This window comes from Ranitomeya variabilis, chromosome 7 (assembly GCF_051348905.1).
Source record: "Ranitomeya variabilis isolate aRanVar5 chromosome 7, aRanVar5.hap1, whole genome shotgun sequence".
Taxonomy (NCBI): domain Eukaryota; kingdom Metazoa; phylum Chordata; class Amphibia; order Anura; family Dendrobatidae; genus Ranitomeya; species Ranitomeya variabilis.
In genome coordinates this window covers 64,232,837-64,249,073 of record NC_135238.1, presented here as the reverse complement: position 1 = coordinate 64,249,073, position 16,237 = coordinate 64,232,837, and positions in this window count along the sequence as shown.

Below are 16,237 nucleotides of genomic sequence, written 5' to 3'. Positions count from 1 at the left end.
AAAGCTTGATAAATCCGTTTCCATTGGCACTTTACAGTCTAAATTTATTTTGTCTGTGACCCTGATTTGCTCTTTGTCATCTATTACTACTGACGCCTATATCGACTCTGGCGCCGCTTTGAGTCTTATGGATTGGTCCTTTGCCAATCGTTGTGGGTATGATTTAGAGCCTTTGGAAACTCTTATTCCTCTGAAGGGGATTGACTCCACCCCATTGGCTAATAATAAACCACAATACTGGACACAAGTGACTATGTGTATTAATCCGGATCACCAGGAGACTATTCGTTTTCTAGTGTTGTATAATCTACATGAGGATTTGGTGCTGGGATTGCCATGGCTGCAGTCTCACAACCCAGTCCTTGACTGGAGAGCTATGTCTGTGTTGAGCTGGGGATGTAAGGGGACTCATGGGGACGTACCTTTGGTGTCCATTTCATCATCTATTCTCTCTGAAATCCCTGAGTTCCTGTCTGATTATCGTGACGTCTTTGAAGAACCCAAGCTGGGTTCACTACCTCCGCACCGTGAGTGCGATTGTGCTATAGATTTAATTCCGGGTAGTAAATACCCAAAGGGTCGTTTATTTAATCTGTCTGTGCCTGAACATACTGCTATGCGAGAATATATAAAGGAGTCCTTGGAAAAGGGACATATTCGTCCATCGTCATCTCCCTTAGGAGCCGGTTTTTTCTTTGTGTCAAAAAAAGACGGCTCTTTGAGACCATGTATTGATTATCGGCTTTTGAATAAAATCACGGTTAAATATCAATACCCATTGCCGTTGCTGAATGATTTGTTTGCTCGCATAAAGGGGGCCAAGTGGTTCTCTAAGATTGATCTCCGTGGGGCGTATAATTTGGTGCGGATCAGGCAGGGGGATGAGTGGAAAACCGCATTTAATACGCCCGAGGGCCACTTTGAGTATTTGGTGATGCCTTTTGGTCTTTCTAATGCCCCTTCAGTCTTCCAGTCCTTTATGCATGATATTTTCCGCGATTTTTTGGATAAATTTATGATAGTGTATCTGGATGATATTCTGATTTTTTCGGATGACTGGGACTCTCATGTCCGGCAAGTTAAGAGGGTTTTTCAGGTTTTGCGGTCTAATTCTCTGTGTGTCAAGGGTTCTAAGTGCGTTTTTGGGGTTCAGAGAATTTCCTTTTTGGGATATATTTTTTCTCCCTCTTCCATTGAGATGGATCCTGTCAAGGTTCAAGCTATTTGTGATTGGACGCAGCCCTCTTCTCTTAAAAGTCTTCAGAAATTTTTGGGCTTTGCCAACTTTTATCGTCGATTTATTTCTGGTTTTTCGGATGTCGTTAAGCCATTGACCGATTTGACTAGACAGGGTGCTGATGTTGCTAATTGGTCCCCTGATGCTGTGGAGGCCTTTCAGGAGCTTAAGCGCCGTTTTTCTTCTGCCCCTGTGTTGCGTCAGCCTGATGTGACTCTTCCTTTTCAGGTTGAGGTCGACGCTTCTGAGATCGGAGCTGGGGCAGTGTTGTCGCAGAAAAGTTCTGACTGCGCCGTGATGAGGCCTTGTGCCTTCTTTTCCCGTAAATTTTCGCCCGCTGAGCGGAATTATGATGTTGGGAATCGGGAGCTTTTGGCCATGAAGTGGGCGTTTGAGGAGTGGCGCCATTGGCTCGATGGGGCCAGACATCAGGTGGTGGTATTGACTGACCACAAAAATTTGATTTATCTTGAGACCGCCAGGCGCCTGAATCCTAGACAGGCGCGCTGGTCATTATTTTTTTCTCGGTTTAATTTTGTGGTATCGTACCTACCAGGTTCTAAGAATGTTAAGGCGGATGCCCTTTCTAGGAGTTTTGAGCCTGATTCACCTGGCAACTCTGACCCCACAGGTATTCTTAAGGAGGGAGTTATCTTGTCAGCTGTTTCTCCAGACCTGCGGCGGGCCTTGCAGGAGTTTCAGGCGGATAGACCGGATCGTTGTCCGCCTGATAGGCTGTTTGTTCCTGATGATTGGACCAGTAAAGTCATCTCTGAGGTGCATTCTTCTGCGTTGGCAGGTCATCCTGGAATTTTTGGTACCAGGGATTTGGTGGCAAGATCCTTCTGGTGGCCTTCCCTGTCACGAGATGTGCGAGGCTTTGTGCAGTCTTGTGACGTTTGTGCTCGGGCCAAGCCTTGTTGTTCTCGGGCTAGTGGATTATTGTTGCCCTTGCCTATTCCTAAGAGGCCTTGGACACACATCTCGATGGATTTTATTTCAGATCTGCCTGTTTCTCAGAAGATGTCTGTCATCTGGGTGGTGTGTGACCGTTTTTCTAAGATGGTTCATTTGGTTCCCCTGCCCAAGTTGCCTTCTTCTTCCGAGTTGGTGCCCCTGTTTTTTCAAAATGTTGTTCGTTTGCATGGTATTCCTGAGAATATCGTTTCTGACAGAGGAACCCAATTTGTGTCTAGATTTTGGCGGGCATTTTGTGCTAGGATGGGCATAGATTTGTCTTTTTCGTCTGCTTTTCACCCTCAGACTAATGGCCAGACCGAGCGGACTAATCAGACCCTGGAGACATATCTGAGGTGTTTTGTGTCTGCTGACCAGGATGATTGGGTTGCTTTTTTGCCATTGGCGGAGTTCGCCCTCAATAATCGGGCCAGCTCTGCCACCTTGGTTTCCCCGTTTTTCTGTAATTCGGGGTTCCATCCTCGATTTTCCTCCGGTCAGATGGAATCCTCGGATTGTCCTGGAGTGGATGCGGTGGTGGAGAGATTGCATCATATCTGGGGGCAGGTGATGGACAATTTAAAGTTGTCCCAGGAGAAGACTCAGCTTTTTGCCAACCGTCACCGTCGTGTTGGTCCTCGGCTTTGTGTTGGAGATTTGGTGTGGTTGTCTTCTCGTTTTGTCCCTATGAGGGTCTCATCTCCTAAGTCTAAGCCTCGGTTCATCGGTCCGTATAAAATATTGGAGATTCTTAACCCTGTTTCCTTCCGTTTGGACCTCCCTGCATCCTTTTCTATTCATAACATTTTTCATCGGTCGTTATTGCGCAGGTATGAGGCACCGGTTGTGCCTTCCGTTGAGCCTCCTGCTCCGGTGTTGGTTGAGGGTGAGTTGGAGTACGTTGTGGAAAAAATCCTAGACTCCCGTGTTTCCAGACGGAGACTCCAGTATCTGGTCAAGTGGAAGGGATACGGCCAGGAGGATAATTCTTGGGTCACTGCATCTGATGTTCATGCCTCTGATCTGGTTCGTGCTTTTCATAGGGCCCATCCTGATCGCCCTGGTGGTTCTGGTGAGGGTTCGGTGCCCCCTCCTTGAGGGGGGGGTACTGTTGTGAATTTGGATTCTGGGCTCCCCCGGTGGCTACTGGTGGAATTGAACTTGTGACATCATCTTCCCTGTTCACCTGTTCTGATTAGATCTGGGTGTCGCTATATAACCTGGCTTCTCTGTTAGATGCTTGCCGGTCAACAATGTTATCAGAAGCCTCTCTGTGCTTGTTCCTGCTCCCAGACATCTACTAGATAAGTTGGACATTCGTCCATGTCTTGTTTTTGTATTTTGGTTCCAGTTCACAGCTGCAGTTTCGTTACTGTGTCTGGAAAGCTCTTGTTGATCAGGAATTGCCACTCTGGTATTATGAGTTAATGCCAGAGTCCTAAAGTAATTTCTGGATGTGTTTTGTTAGGGTTTTCTACTGACCATGAAAGTATGCTTTCTGTCTTCTGCTATCTAGAAAGCGGACCTCAAATTTGCTAAAACTATTTTCCTGCTGCGTTTGTTGTTTCATCTCATATCACCGCCAATATATGTGGGGGGCTTCTGTCTCCTTTTGGGCATTTCTCTAGAGGTGAGTCAGGTCTTATATTTCCCTCTGCTAGCATTATTTAGTTCTCCGGCCGGCGCTGGGCATATAGGGATAAAAAGTAGGACATGCTACCTGGCTACTTCTAGATGATGCGGTAGGTTTAGTTCATGGTCAGTACAGTTACATCTTCCAAGAGCTTGTTCCTATAGAGGCTTATGCTAGTTCTCTGGCCATGGAGATCATGACAGTTATCCATGTAGCATAATGCACAGCTCATAGTCATTCATATAGTATAATGCACAGCCCATAGTTATACAGTACATGTAGTAGAATGGCTCTCATGTACTGACTGATTTAAAATAAAAAAATACTCACCTTCCCTTTGCTCCCCCACCATGTGGCGTCTTCTTCTAAAGGAGGCAACTGACTTCAGGGTACAAGCAACGTGAGCGCATGACATCACTACCATGCGCCCCTGGACAAATGGACGCTGATGTCAGCTGCTGGCTTCTGATGGATCAGTGCACGAAAATACACTTCAGCTGAATGTGTGTCCAGGGACATACATCCAGCTTAAGCATTTGCTGGCTTCGGAGGGCCCCTCAAACCACTGGGCCTGGTAGCAGCAGTGACCACTGCGACCGCGGTAATTACGCCTCTGATTGCAGAAGTGATCAGGTCCAGCATGAACTCACACATTACGGTACGGGCCTATGGGTTTTATTTTGAACCCATAGACTACTGTGCAATCACTCATACAGGAGTCAACTGCTTTTGCACAATGGTTTGAGCTTGGGTTCTCAAGATCCAGAACCCTGTTAATTTACACTTTAAGGAAAGACTGTAAACTTTAAGCATTAAAACTTGGACAGGTCTCCTATAAGTAGAATGTAAAAAAACAGGCAGTAGAGTACTTGCCTCTTTTCATTGACCGGGGGAGAGCTGACCCACATCAGTTTTTCCCTTTGCCCAAAAGGAGTCTGGCACCTGATGCATTTCAATTTCCTCAAACATTCTGGTATCACGTGTTGCTGTCACTTATTTTGACATATACACCAATCCTGCAAGCTTGCACAAGTGCTTATCTGAGAGGGGACTTGTGACTTTGACTGTAATGCCCTCTGAATAGTGTTGAGAGATACCTTCCGATATTCGAAAGTATCGGTATCGGGTTGGATCGGCCGTTACCGGCAAAATATCGGATCTCGCCGATACCGATACCCGATACCAATACAAGTCAATGGGACACAAATATCGGAAGGTATCCTGGATGGTTCCCAGGGTCTGAAGGAGAGGAAACTCTCCTTTAGGCCCTGGGATCCATATTCATGTAAAAAATAAAGAATAAAAATAAAAAATATGGATATACTCACCCCTCTGGCGGAGCCTGGACCTTAGCAGTGTAACCGGCAGCCTCCGTTCCTAAGAATGCAGAGTGAAGGACCTTCGATGACGTCGCGGCTTGTGATTGGTTGCGTGACCGCTCATGTGACCGCTCACGCGACCAATCACAAGCTGCGACGTCATCGCAGGTCCTACACTCACTGCATTCTTAGGAACGGAGGCTGCCGGTTACACCGCTAAGGTCCAGGCTCCGCCGGAGGGGTGAGTATATCCATATTTTTTATTTTTATTCTTTATTTTTTACATGAATATGGATCCCAGGGCCTGAAGGAGAGTCTCCTCTCCTCCAGACCCTGGGAACCATACACTGGGAACTTCCGATTCCGATTTCCGATATCACAAAAATATCGGAACTCGGTATCGGAATTCCGATACCGCAAATATCGGCCGATACCCGATACTTGCGGTATCGGAATGCTCAACACTACCTCTGAATTGTATTGTATGGTAGCCTGGATAGCACTGAATACATCTTCCCCCAGCAAATTCTTAGGAGCATGATCACCAACAATGAGTTTTGAAAGCACATGCTGGCAATCCAGAAATTTCAGTTTCATCCACTTAGAGTAGGGTTGAGCGAAACGGGTCGATCATTTTCAAAAGTCGCCGACTTTTGGCTAAGTCGGCGTCTCATGAAACCCGATCCGACCCCTGTGCTTGTCGGCCATGCGGTACGCGACTTTCGCGCCAAAGTCGCGTTTCAATGACGCGAAAAGCGCCATTTCTCAGCCAATGAAGGTGAACGCAGAGTGTGGGCAGCGTGATGACATAGATCCTGGTCCCCACCATCTTAGAGAAGGGCATTGCAGTGATTGGCTTGCTGTCTGCGGCGTCACAGGGGCTATAAAGGGGCGTTCCCGCCGACCGCCATCTTACTGCTGCTGATCTGAGCTTAGGGACAGGTTGCTGCCGCTTCGTCAGAAGCAGGGAGAGCGTTAGGCAGGGTCCACTAACCACCAAACCGCTTGTGCTGCAGCGATTTCCACTGTCCAACACCACCTTCGGTGTGCAGGGACTGTGGAAGCTATTTTTTTTTTTTTTCCCCTCAGCGCTGTAGCTCATTGGGCTGCCCTAGAAGGCTCCGTGATAGCTGTATTGCTGTGTGTACGCCACTGTGGAAACCAACTGCTTTTTTCAAAGCACATATCCTCTTGTTCCTTCCTTTCTGCACAGCTATCTTTTTTGTTTGTCCACACTTTTTATTTAATTTGTGCATCAGTCCACTCCTATTGCTGCCTGCCATACCTGGCTTACATTACTGCAGGGGGATAGTAATTGTAGGACAGTTTTTTTTTTTGTTTTGTTTTTTTTTGTGGGAGATTAAGATTGGCATTTCTGCTACAGTGCCATCCCTGTGTGTGCCATCTCTCACTGAGTGGGCCATAGAAAGCCTATTTATTTTTTCCGTGATTTGTGTTCTAAAATCTACCTCAACACAAAAACACTACATCAATCAGTGGGAGAAAAATATTGGCCTCAGTCAGGGCTTGTGTGCCACTGCTGTGTGTGCTATCTCTCATTCAGTGGGCTATAGCAAGCCTATTTTTTTTATTTTTTTTTTAATATTATTTGGTTTCTAAAGTCTCCCTGAAAAAAAAAAAAAAACCTAAAAAAACAGTGGGAGAGTAATATTGCCCTTTCAGCTTGTGTGCCAGTCTTGACTCCTGGGTGTGCCACCTCTCTCCCTCTCATTCAGTGGGCCATAGAAAGCCTATTTATTTTTTTTTTAAATATTATTGGGTTTCTAAAGTCTCCCTTAAAAAACAAAAAATACATAAAAAAACAGTGGGAGAGTAATATTGCCCTTTCAGCTTGTGTGCCAGTCTTGACTCCTGGGTGTGCCACCTCTCTCCCTTTCATTCAGTGGGCCATAGAAAGCCTATTTATTTTTTCCGTGATTTGTGTTCTAAATTCTACCTCAACACAAAAACACTACATCAATCAGTGGGAGAAAAATATTGGCCTCAGTCAGGGCTTGTGTGCCACTGCTGTGTGTGCTATCTCTCATTCAGTGGGCTATAGCAAGCCTATTTTTATTTTTATTTTTTTAATATTATTTGGTTTCTAAAGTCTCCCTGAAAAAAAAAAAAAACCTAAAAAAACAGTGGGAGAGTAATATTGCCCTTTCAGCTTGTGTGCCATTCTTGACTCCTGGGTGTGCCACCTCTCTCCCTCTCATTCAGTGGGCCATAGAAAGCCTATTTATTTTTTTTTTTAAATATTATTGGGTTTCTAAAGTCTCCCTTAAAAAACAAAAAATACATAAAAAAAACAGTGGGAGAGTAATATTGCCCTTTCAGCTTGTGTGCCAGTCTTGACTCCTGGGTGTGCCACCTCTCTCCCTTTCATTCAGTGGGCCATAGAAAGCCTATTTATTTTTTCCGTGATTTGTGTTCTAAATTCTACCTCAACACAAAAACACGACATCAATCAGTGGGAGAAAAATATTGGCCTCAGTCAGGGCTTGTGTGCCACTGCTGTGTGTGCTATCTCTCATTCAGTGGGCTATAGCAAGCCTATTTTTTTTTTTTTTTTTTTTATATTATTTGGTTTCTAAAGTCTCCCTGAAAAAAAAAACAAAACCTAAAAAAACAGTGGGAGAGTAATATTGCCCTTTCAGCTTGTGTGCCAGTCTTGACTCCTGGGTGTGCCACCTCTCTCCCTCTCATTCAGTGGGCCATAGAAAGCCTATTTATTTTTTTTTTAAATATTATTGGGTTTCTAAAGTCTCCCTTAAAAAACAAAAAATACATAAAAAAACAGTGGGAGAGTAATATTGCCCTTTCAGCTTGTGTGCCAGTCTTGACTCCTGGGTGTGCCACCTCTCTCCCTTTCATTCAGTGGGCCATAGAAAGCCTATTTATTTTTTCCGTGATTTGTGTTCTAAATTCTACCTCAACACAAAAACACGACATCAATCAGTGGGAGAAAAATATTGGCCTCAGTCAGGGCTTGTGTGCCACTGCTGTGTGTGCTATCTCTCATTCAGTGGGCTATAGCAAGCCTATTTTTTTTTTTTTTTTTATATTATTTGGTTTCTAAAGTCTCCCTGAAAAAAAAACAAAACCTAAAAAAACAGTGGGAGAGTAATATTGCCCTTTCAGCTTGTGTGCCAGTCTTGACTCCTGGGTGTGCCACCTCTCTCCCTCTCATTCAGTGGGCCATAGAAAGCCTATTTATTTTTTTTTTTAAATATTATTGGGTTTCTAAAGTCTCCCTTAAAAAACAAAAAATACATAAAAAAACAGTGGGAGAGTAATATTGCCCTTTCAGCTTGTGTGCCAGTCTTGACTCCTGGGTGTGCCACCTCTCTCTCTCATTCAGTGGGCCATAGAAAGGCTATTTTTTTTTTGGTTTTTTTAATATTATTTGGTTTCTAAAGTCTCCCTGAAAAAAAAAAAAAAAACATACAAAAAACAGTGGGAGAGTAATATTGCCCTTTCAGCTTGTGTGCCAGTCTTGACTCCTGGGTGTGCCACCTCTCTCCCTTTCATTCAGTGGGCCATAGAAAGCCTATTTATTTTTTCCGTGATTTGTGTTCTAAATTCTACCTCAACACAAAAACACGACATCAATCAGTGGGAGAAAAATATTGGCCTCAGTCAGGGCTTGTGTGCCACTGCTGTGTGTGCTATCTCTCATTCAGTGGGCTATAGCAAGCCTATTTTTTTTTTTTTTTTTTTTATATTATTTGGTTTCTAAAGTCTCCCTGAAAAAAAAAACAACCTAAAAAAACAGTGGGAGAGTAATATTGCCCTTTCAGCTTGTGTGCCAGTCTTGACTCCTGGGTGTGCCACCTCTCTCCCTCTCATTCAGTGGGCCATAGAAAGCCTATTTTTTTTTTTTTTAAATATTATTGGGTTTCTAAAGTCTCCCTTAAAAAACAAAAAATACATAAAAAAACAGTGGGAGAGTAATATTGCCCTTTCAGCTTGTGTGCCAGTCTTGACTCCTGGGTGTGCCACCTCTCTCTCTCATTCAGTGGGCCATAGAAAGGCTATTTTTTTTTTGTTTTTTTAATATTATTTGGTTTCTAAAGTCTCCCTGAAAAAAAAAAAAAAAACATACAAAAAACAGTGGGAGAGTAATATTGCCCTTTCAGCTTGTGTGCCAGTCTTGACTCCTGGGTGTGCCACCTCTCTCCCTTTCATTCAGTGGGCCATAGAAAGCCTATTTATTTTTTCCGTGATTTGTGTTCTAAATTCTACCTCAACACAAAAACACGACATCAATCAGTGGGAGAAAAATATTGGCCTCAGTCAGGGCTTGTGTGCCACTGCTGTGTGTGCTATCTCTCATTCAGTGGGCTATAGCAAGCCTATTTTTTTTTTTTTTTTTTTATATTATTTGGTTTCTAAAGTCTCCCTGAAAAAAAAAAAAAAACCTAAAAAAACAGTGGGAGAGTAATATTGCCCTTTCAGCTTGTGTGCCAGTCTTGACTCCTGGGTGTGCCACCTCTCTCCCTCTCATTCAGTGGGCCATAGAAAGCCTATTTTTTTTTTTTTTTTAATATTATTGGGTTTCTAAAGTCTCCCTTAAAAAACAAAAAATACATAAAAAAACAGTGGGAGAGTAATATTGCCCTTTCAGCTTGTGTGCCAGTCTTGACTCCTGGGTGTGCCACCTCTCTCTCTCATTCAGTGGGCCATAGAAAGGCTATTTTTTTTTTGTTTTTTTAATATTATTTGGTTTCTAAAGTCTCCCTGAAAAAAAAAAAAAAAACATACAAAAAACAGTGGGAGAGTAATATTGCCCTTTCAGCTTGTGTGCCAGTCTTGACTCCTGGGTGTGCCACCTCTCTCCCTTTCATTCAGTGGGCCATAGAAAGCCTATTTATTTTTTCCGTGATTTGTGTTCTAAATTCTACCTCAACACAAAAACACGACATCAATCAGTGGGAGAAAAATATTGGCCTCAGTCAGGGCTTGTGTGCCACTGCTGTGTGTGCTATCTCTCATTCAGTGGGCTATAGCAAGCCTATTTTTTTTTTTTTTTTTTTTTTTATATTATTTGGTTTCTAAAGTCTCCCTGAAAAAAAAAAAAAAACCTAAAAAAACAGTGGGAGAGTAATATTGCCCTTTCAGCTTGTGTGCCAGTCTTGACTCCTGGGTGTGCCACCTCTCTCCCTCTCATTCAGTGGGCCATAGAAAGCCTATTTTTTTTTTTTTTTAAATATTATTGGGTTTCTAAAGTCTCCCTTAAAAAACAAAAAATACATAAAAAAACAGTGGGAGAGTAATATTGCCCTTTCAGCTTGTGTGCCAGTCTTGACTCCTGGGTGTGCCACCTCTCTCTCTCATTCAGTGGGCCATAGAAAGGCTATTTTTTTTTTGGTTTTTTTAATATTATTTGGTTTCTAAAGTCTCCCTGAAAAAAAAAAAAAAAACATACAAAAAACAGTGGGAGAGTAATATTGCCCTTTCAGCTTGTGTGCCAGTCTTGACTCCTGGGTGTGCCACCTCTCTCCCTTTCATTCAGTGGGCCATAGAAAGGCTATTTATTTTTTTTTTAAATATTATTGGGTTTCTAAAGTCTCCCTGAAAAAAAAAAAAAAACCATACAAAAAACAGTGGGAGAGTAATATTGCCCTTTCAGCTTGTGTGCCAGTCTTGACTCCTGGGTGTGCCACCTCTCTCCCTTTCATTCAGTGGGCCATAGAAAGCCTATTTATTTTTTTTTTTAAATATTATTTGGTTTCTAAAGTCTCCCTGAAAAAAAAAAAAACATAAAAAAACAGTGGGAGAGTAATATTGCCCTTTCAGCTTGTGTGCCAGTCTTGACTCCTGGGTGTGCCACCTCTCTCTCTCTAATTGTGGGCCATAGAAAGCCTTTTTTTTTTTTTTTTTTTTTTAATATTATTTGGTTTCTAAAGTCTCCCTGAAAAAAAAACAAACATAAATTAGGTGGGAGATTAATATTGACATTTGTGCTTGAGTGACAGTCCTGCGTGTGTGTCATCTCTGTGATTTTGTGCCACAGAAAACAGAGTGTGTAACATTGTGCCTGATTTTCCTTGTGGTCTCACCAACCTGTTAAGGGATATTGAAATCATACTGAAGTTATAGCTCACCGTGTAAGTTGTTTGACAGCAACAAATAAAGTTACTTTGGTTAAGATTTTAAAACAATGAGGAAGTCTGGTGCAAGAGGTCGTCGTGGGCGTTCATTGTCAGCTGGTAATGATGGTAGTGGTAGTGGAGCATCAGGTGGTCGTGGGGATAAAAATATTCCACCTAAGTCTGGAGCTGTGGAGCCAGTTTCGTCGTCAGGCTACACAAGGCCTCGAACGCTCTCTTTTCTGGGAGTAGGAAAACCGCTTTTAAAGGCGGAGCAGCAACAGCAAGTTTTGGCTTACATTGCAGACTCAGCCTCTAGCTCTTTTGCCTCCTCTTCCGAAACTGGTAAATGTAAAAGCAGCGCGTCGCTTGTGGATGTTCACGGTCAGGGACAAGTCGCTTCCTTGTCCTCCTCAGCAAAAACTACAACAAGAGAGAAGGATGCAGCAGGCGACACAACGGGTCACTCCATGGAGCTCTTTACACATACCGTCCCTGGCTTAGAAAGTGAAACATTTAACAGGCCATGCCCATTACAAGTATATTCTGACATGGAGTGCACTGATGCACAGCCACAGCCAGAGTACTATGCTGCTCCTTTGACTCAGACCACCACATTGCCCTCTCAGGGTACAGATCCACAATCAGACCCTGATGAGACTATGTTGCCCCGCCACGAACGCTATACCACCGACCGACACAGTGACACAGACGAAGTTGCACACGATCTCGAAGAGGAGGTAATAGATGACCCAGTTATTGACCCCGATTGGCAGCCATTGGGGGAACAGGGTGCAGGCGGCAGTAGTTCAGAAGCGGAGGTGGAGGAGGGGCCGCAGCAGGCATCAACATCGCAACAGGTTCCATCTGCCGGGCCCGTATCTGGCCCAAAACGCGTGTCAAAGCCAAAACCTGTTGGAGCACAGCGTTGCCATCCGGTTAAAGCTCAGTCTGCAATCCCTGAAAAGGGATCCGAGTCTAGGAAGAGTGCAGTCTGGCATTTTTTTAAACAACATCCAACTGATCAGCGCAAAGTCATCTGTCAAAAATGTTCAACTAGCTTAAGCAGAGGTCAGAATCTGAAAAGTCTAAATACTAGTTGCATGCATAGACACTTAACCACCATGCATTTTCAAGCCTGGACTAACTACCAAACGTCCCTCAAGGTTGTAGCACCCTCGGCCAATGAAGCTAGTCAGCAACGCAACATCCCTTCCGTCACTGTAAGGCCACCATTTTCCGCACCACCGGCAGTATCTGTGCAGGTTTCTTTGCCAGCCAAAAGCAGTCAGGGTCAGGGAATCACCAGTTTTGTAGGAGGAAATATTGCATCTAGGGCACCGGCGGAAACAATACCGTCTCCAACCGTCTCTCAGTCTGCCATGTACACCGGCACACCCGAAAGTTCCACGATCTCCAGCTCTCCAGTCCAGCTCACCCTACATGAGACTCTGGTTAGAAAAAGGAAGTACTTATCCTCGCATCCGCGTACACAGGGTTTTAACGCCCACATAGCTAGACTAATCTCGTTAGAGATGATGCCCTACCGGTTAGTTGAAAGCGAAGCTTTCAAAGCCCTGATGGAGTACGCTGAACCACGATACGAGCTACCCAGTCGACACTTTTTTTCCAGAAAAGCCATCCCAGCCCTGCACCAGCATGTTAAACAGCGCATCGTCCATGCACTCAGGCAATCTGTGAGTACAAAGGTGCACCTGACTACAGATGCATGGACCAGTAGGCATGGCCAGGGACGTTATGTGTCCATCACGGCACACTGGGTGAATGTGGTGGATGCAGGGTCCACAGGCGACATCAATTTAGGGACAGTTGTGCCTAGCCCACGGTCTAGGAAACAGTTGGCTGTAGGCGTTCGCACCCCCTCCTCCTCCTCCTCCTCGTCCTCCTGCAGAAGCTACAGCTCTTCCACAGAACGCAGTCTGCCAACCACTCCATCGGCAGATGACACTGTTGCACACCAGTTGTCCCATTATGGGCCAGCTACTGCCAAGCGTCAGCAGGCTGTATTGGCTATGAAGTGTTTGGGCGAAAACAGACACACCGCGGAAGTTCTGTCCGAGTTCTTGCAACAAGAAACGCAGTCGTGGCTGGGCACAGTAGATCTTGAGGCAGGCAAGGTAGTGAGTGATAACGGAAGGAATTTCATGGCTGCCATCTCCCTTTCCCAACTGAAACACATTCCTTGCCTGGCTCACACCTTAAACCTGGTGGTGCAGTGCTTATTGAAAACTTATCCTGGGTTCTCCGACCTGCTCCTCAAAGTGCGTGCACTTTGCTCACATATCCGACGTTCGCCTGTACACGCCAGCCGTATGCAGACCTATCAGCGGTCTTTGAACCTTCCCCAGCATCGCCTCATCATAGACGTTGCAACAAGGTGGAACTCAACACTGCACATGCTTCAGAGACTGTGCGAACAGAGGCGTGCTGTTATTTATTTGTGGGAGGATACACGGGCAGGCAGTAGGATGGCAGACATGGAGTTGTCAGGTGTGCAGTGGTCTAAGATACAAGACATGTGTCAAGTCCTTCAGTGTTTTGAGGAATGCACACGGCTGGTTAGTGCAGACAACGCCGTAATAAGCATGAGCATCCCCCTAATGCGTCTGCTGATGCAAAGTTTGACGCACATAAAGGAGCAGGCGTCTGCACCAGAGGAAGAGGAAAGCCTTGATGACAGTCAGCCATTGTCTGGTCAGGGCAGTGTACAGGACGAGGTAGCGGGCGAAGAGGAGGTGGAGGACGAGGAGGATGATGGGGATGAGTATATTTTTAATGCCGAACCTTTCCCGGGGGCACAGGAAATTGGTTGCGTGTCACGGCCGGGTTCTGGTTTTTTGAGGGACACAAGTGACGTAGATTTGCCTGCAACTTCCCCTCAACCAATCACAACCGGAGATTTGACAACTGGAACTTTGGCCCACATGGCGGATTATGCCTTACGTATCCTAAAAAGGGACACACGCATTACGAAAATGATGAACGATGACGATTACTGGTTGGCCTGCCTCCTTGATCCACGCTATAAAGGCAAATTGCAAAATATTATGCCACATGAGAACTTGGAACTAATATTAGCAACCAAACAATCAACTCTTGTTGACCGTTTGCTTCAGGCATTCCCAGCACACAGCGCACGTGATCGTTCTCACACGAGCTCCAGGGGGCAGCAGACTAGGAGTGTTAGGGGTGCACACATCAGAAGTGGCGTTGGACAGAGGGGTTTTCTGACCAGGTTGTGGAGTGATTTTGCTATGACCGCAGACAGGACAGGTACTGCTGCATCAATTGAAAGTGACAGGAGACAACATTTGTCCAGTATGGTTACTAACTATTTTTCATCCCTTATCGATGTTCTCCCTCAACCGTCATTCCCATTTGATTACTGGGCCTCCAAATTAGACACCTGGCCAGAATTGGCAGAATATGCATTGCAGGAGCTTGCTTGCCCGGCAGCAAGTGTCCTATCAGAAAGAGTATTCAGTGCTGCAGGTTCAATATTAACCGAAAAAAGGACTCGTCTGGCTACCCAAAATGTTGACGATCTAACATTCATTAAAATGAACCACAACTGGATTTCGAAATCTTTTGCCCCACCTTGCCCGGCCGACACCTAGCTTTCCTATGAAAAGCTCTTGCCTGTGAATTACTTTTCTAATGTCTAATTTGCTGCAGCTGATTGTACAGCATACGACATGTTTACACCTCCCTAAATGGCAAAACTCCCCACACGGGGCCGTGGTATCGCGACTTGGCGCAAGCACCCGTGAGACTGCTGTTTGTCTGAAGAGGTGGGTGTGCTCGCTTTTGGTTGACGGCATTGCTACTGGGTCCCTCATAGTACAATGTAGTGTCTCTGGCGGTGGTGGTGCGCACCCAACGTCAGACACACCGTTGTAACATGAGGGGCCCTGGGGCGGTCCCGCCGGCCTCAAGAGAGTTCCCCCCTACCCCAGCTCAAAATGTGCTCTACCACGTCCAAAATTATGTCGCACAGCTCCACCAATCTTTAGTCTATTCGCTGACATCATTCAATGTCTGGCACTGACAATACAAATTTGTAGACATCTATGATGCAACTTAAAGTAGTCTGTGTCTGTGTCCTATATTGGCACCATTAAATAGTTACTGCCAAATTACTATGTCAGAAACTCAGTAGATGAGCCCACCCCTGTACCTAAGTATGCCACCTTTTTTTTTGTTGTGGTTGTTTTGCGAGACATTAACATCTATTTATATTTTGGGAGTACTGGGACAGACACTCCTTGCACTACTCCTCCACTCACCACCAAGCTGCCTGTGTATCCATGTAACCGCTGTAAAGCTGCCATGAGCCTATTGTTTGTTATTTTAGGCCTTTGAAGCCTGTCTGCGGTCCCTCCTTCCACTAGTCCTCCACTGACCAGACCACTGCTGCCCGTGTACCCCTGGAACCAATTATAAAGTGCCTACAGCCAGCCCATTTTCTTATGTTAGGCCTTTGAAGCCTGTCTGCGGTCCCTACTTTAAATACTCCTCCACTGACCACCAAGCTGCCTGCCCGTGTATCCATGTAACCGCTGTAAAACTGCCATGAGCCTATTGTTTGTTATGTTAGGCCTTTGATAGCCTGTCTGCGGTCCCTACTTTAAATACTCCTCCACTCACCACCAAGCTGCCTGTGTATCCATGTAACCGCTGTAAAGCTGCCATGAGCCTATTGTTTGTTATTTTAGGCCTTTGATAGCCTGTCTGCGGTCCCTACTTTAAATACTCCTCCACTGACCAGACCACTGCTGCCCGTGTACCCCTGGAACCAATTATAAAGTGCCTACAGCCAGCCCATTTTCTTATGTTAGGCCTTTGAAGCCTGTCTGCGGTCCCTACTTTAAATACTCCTCCACTCACCACCAAGCTGCCTGCCCGTCTATCCATGTAACCGCTGTAAAACTGCCATGAGCCTATTGTTTGTTATGTTAGGCCTTTGATAGCCTGT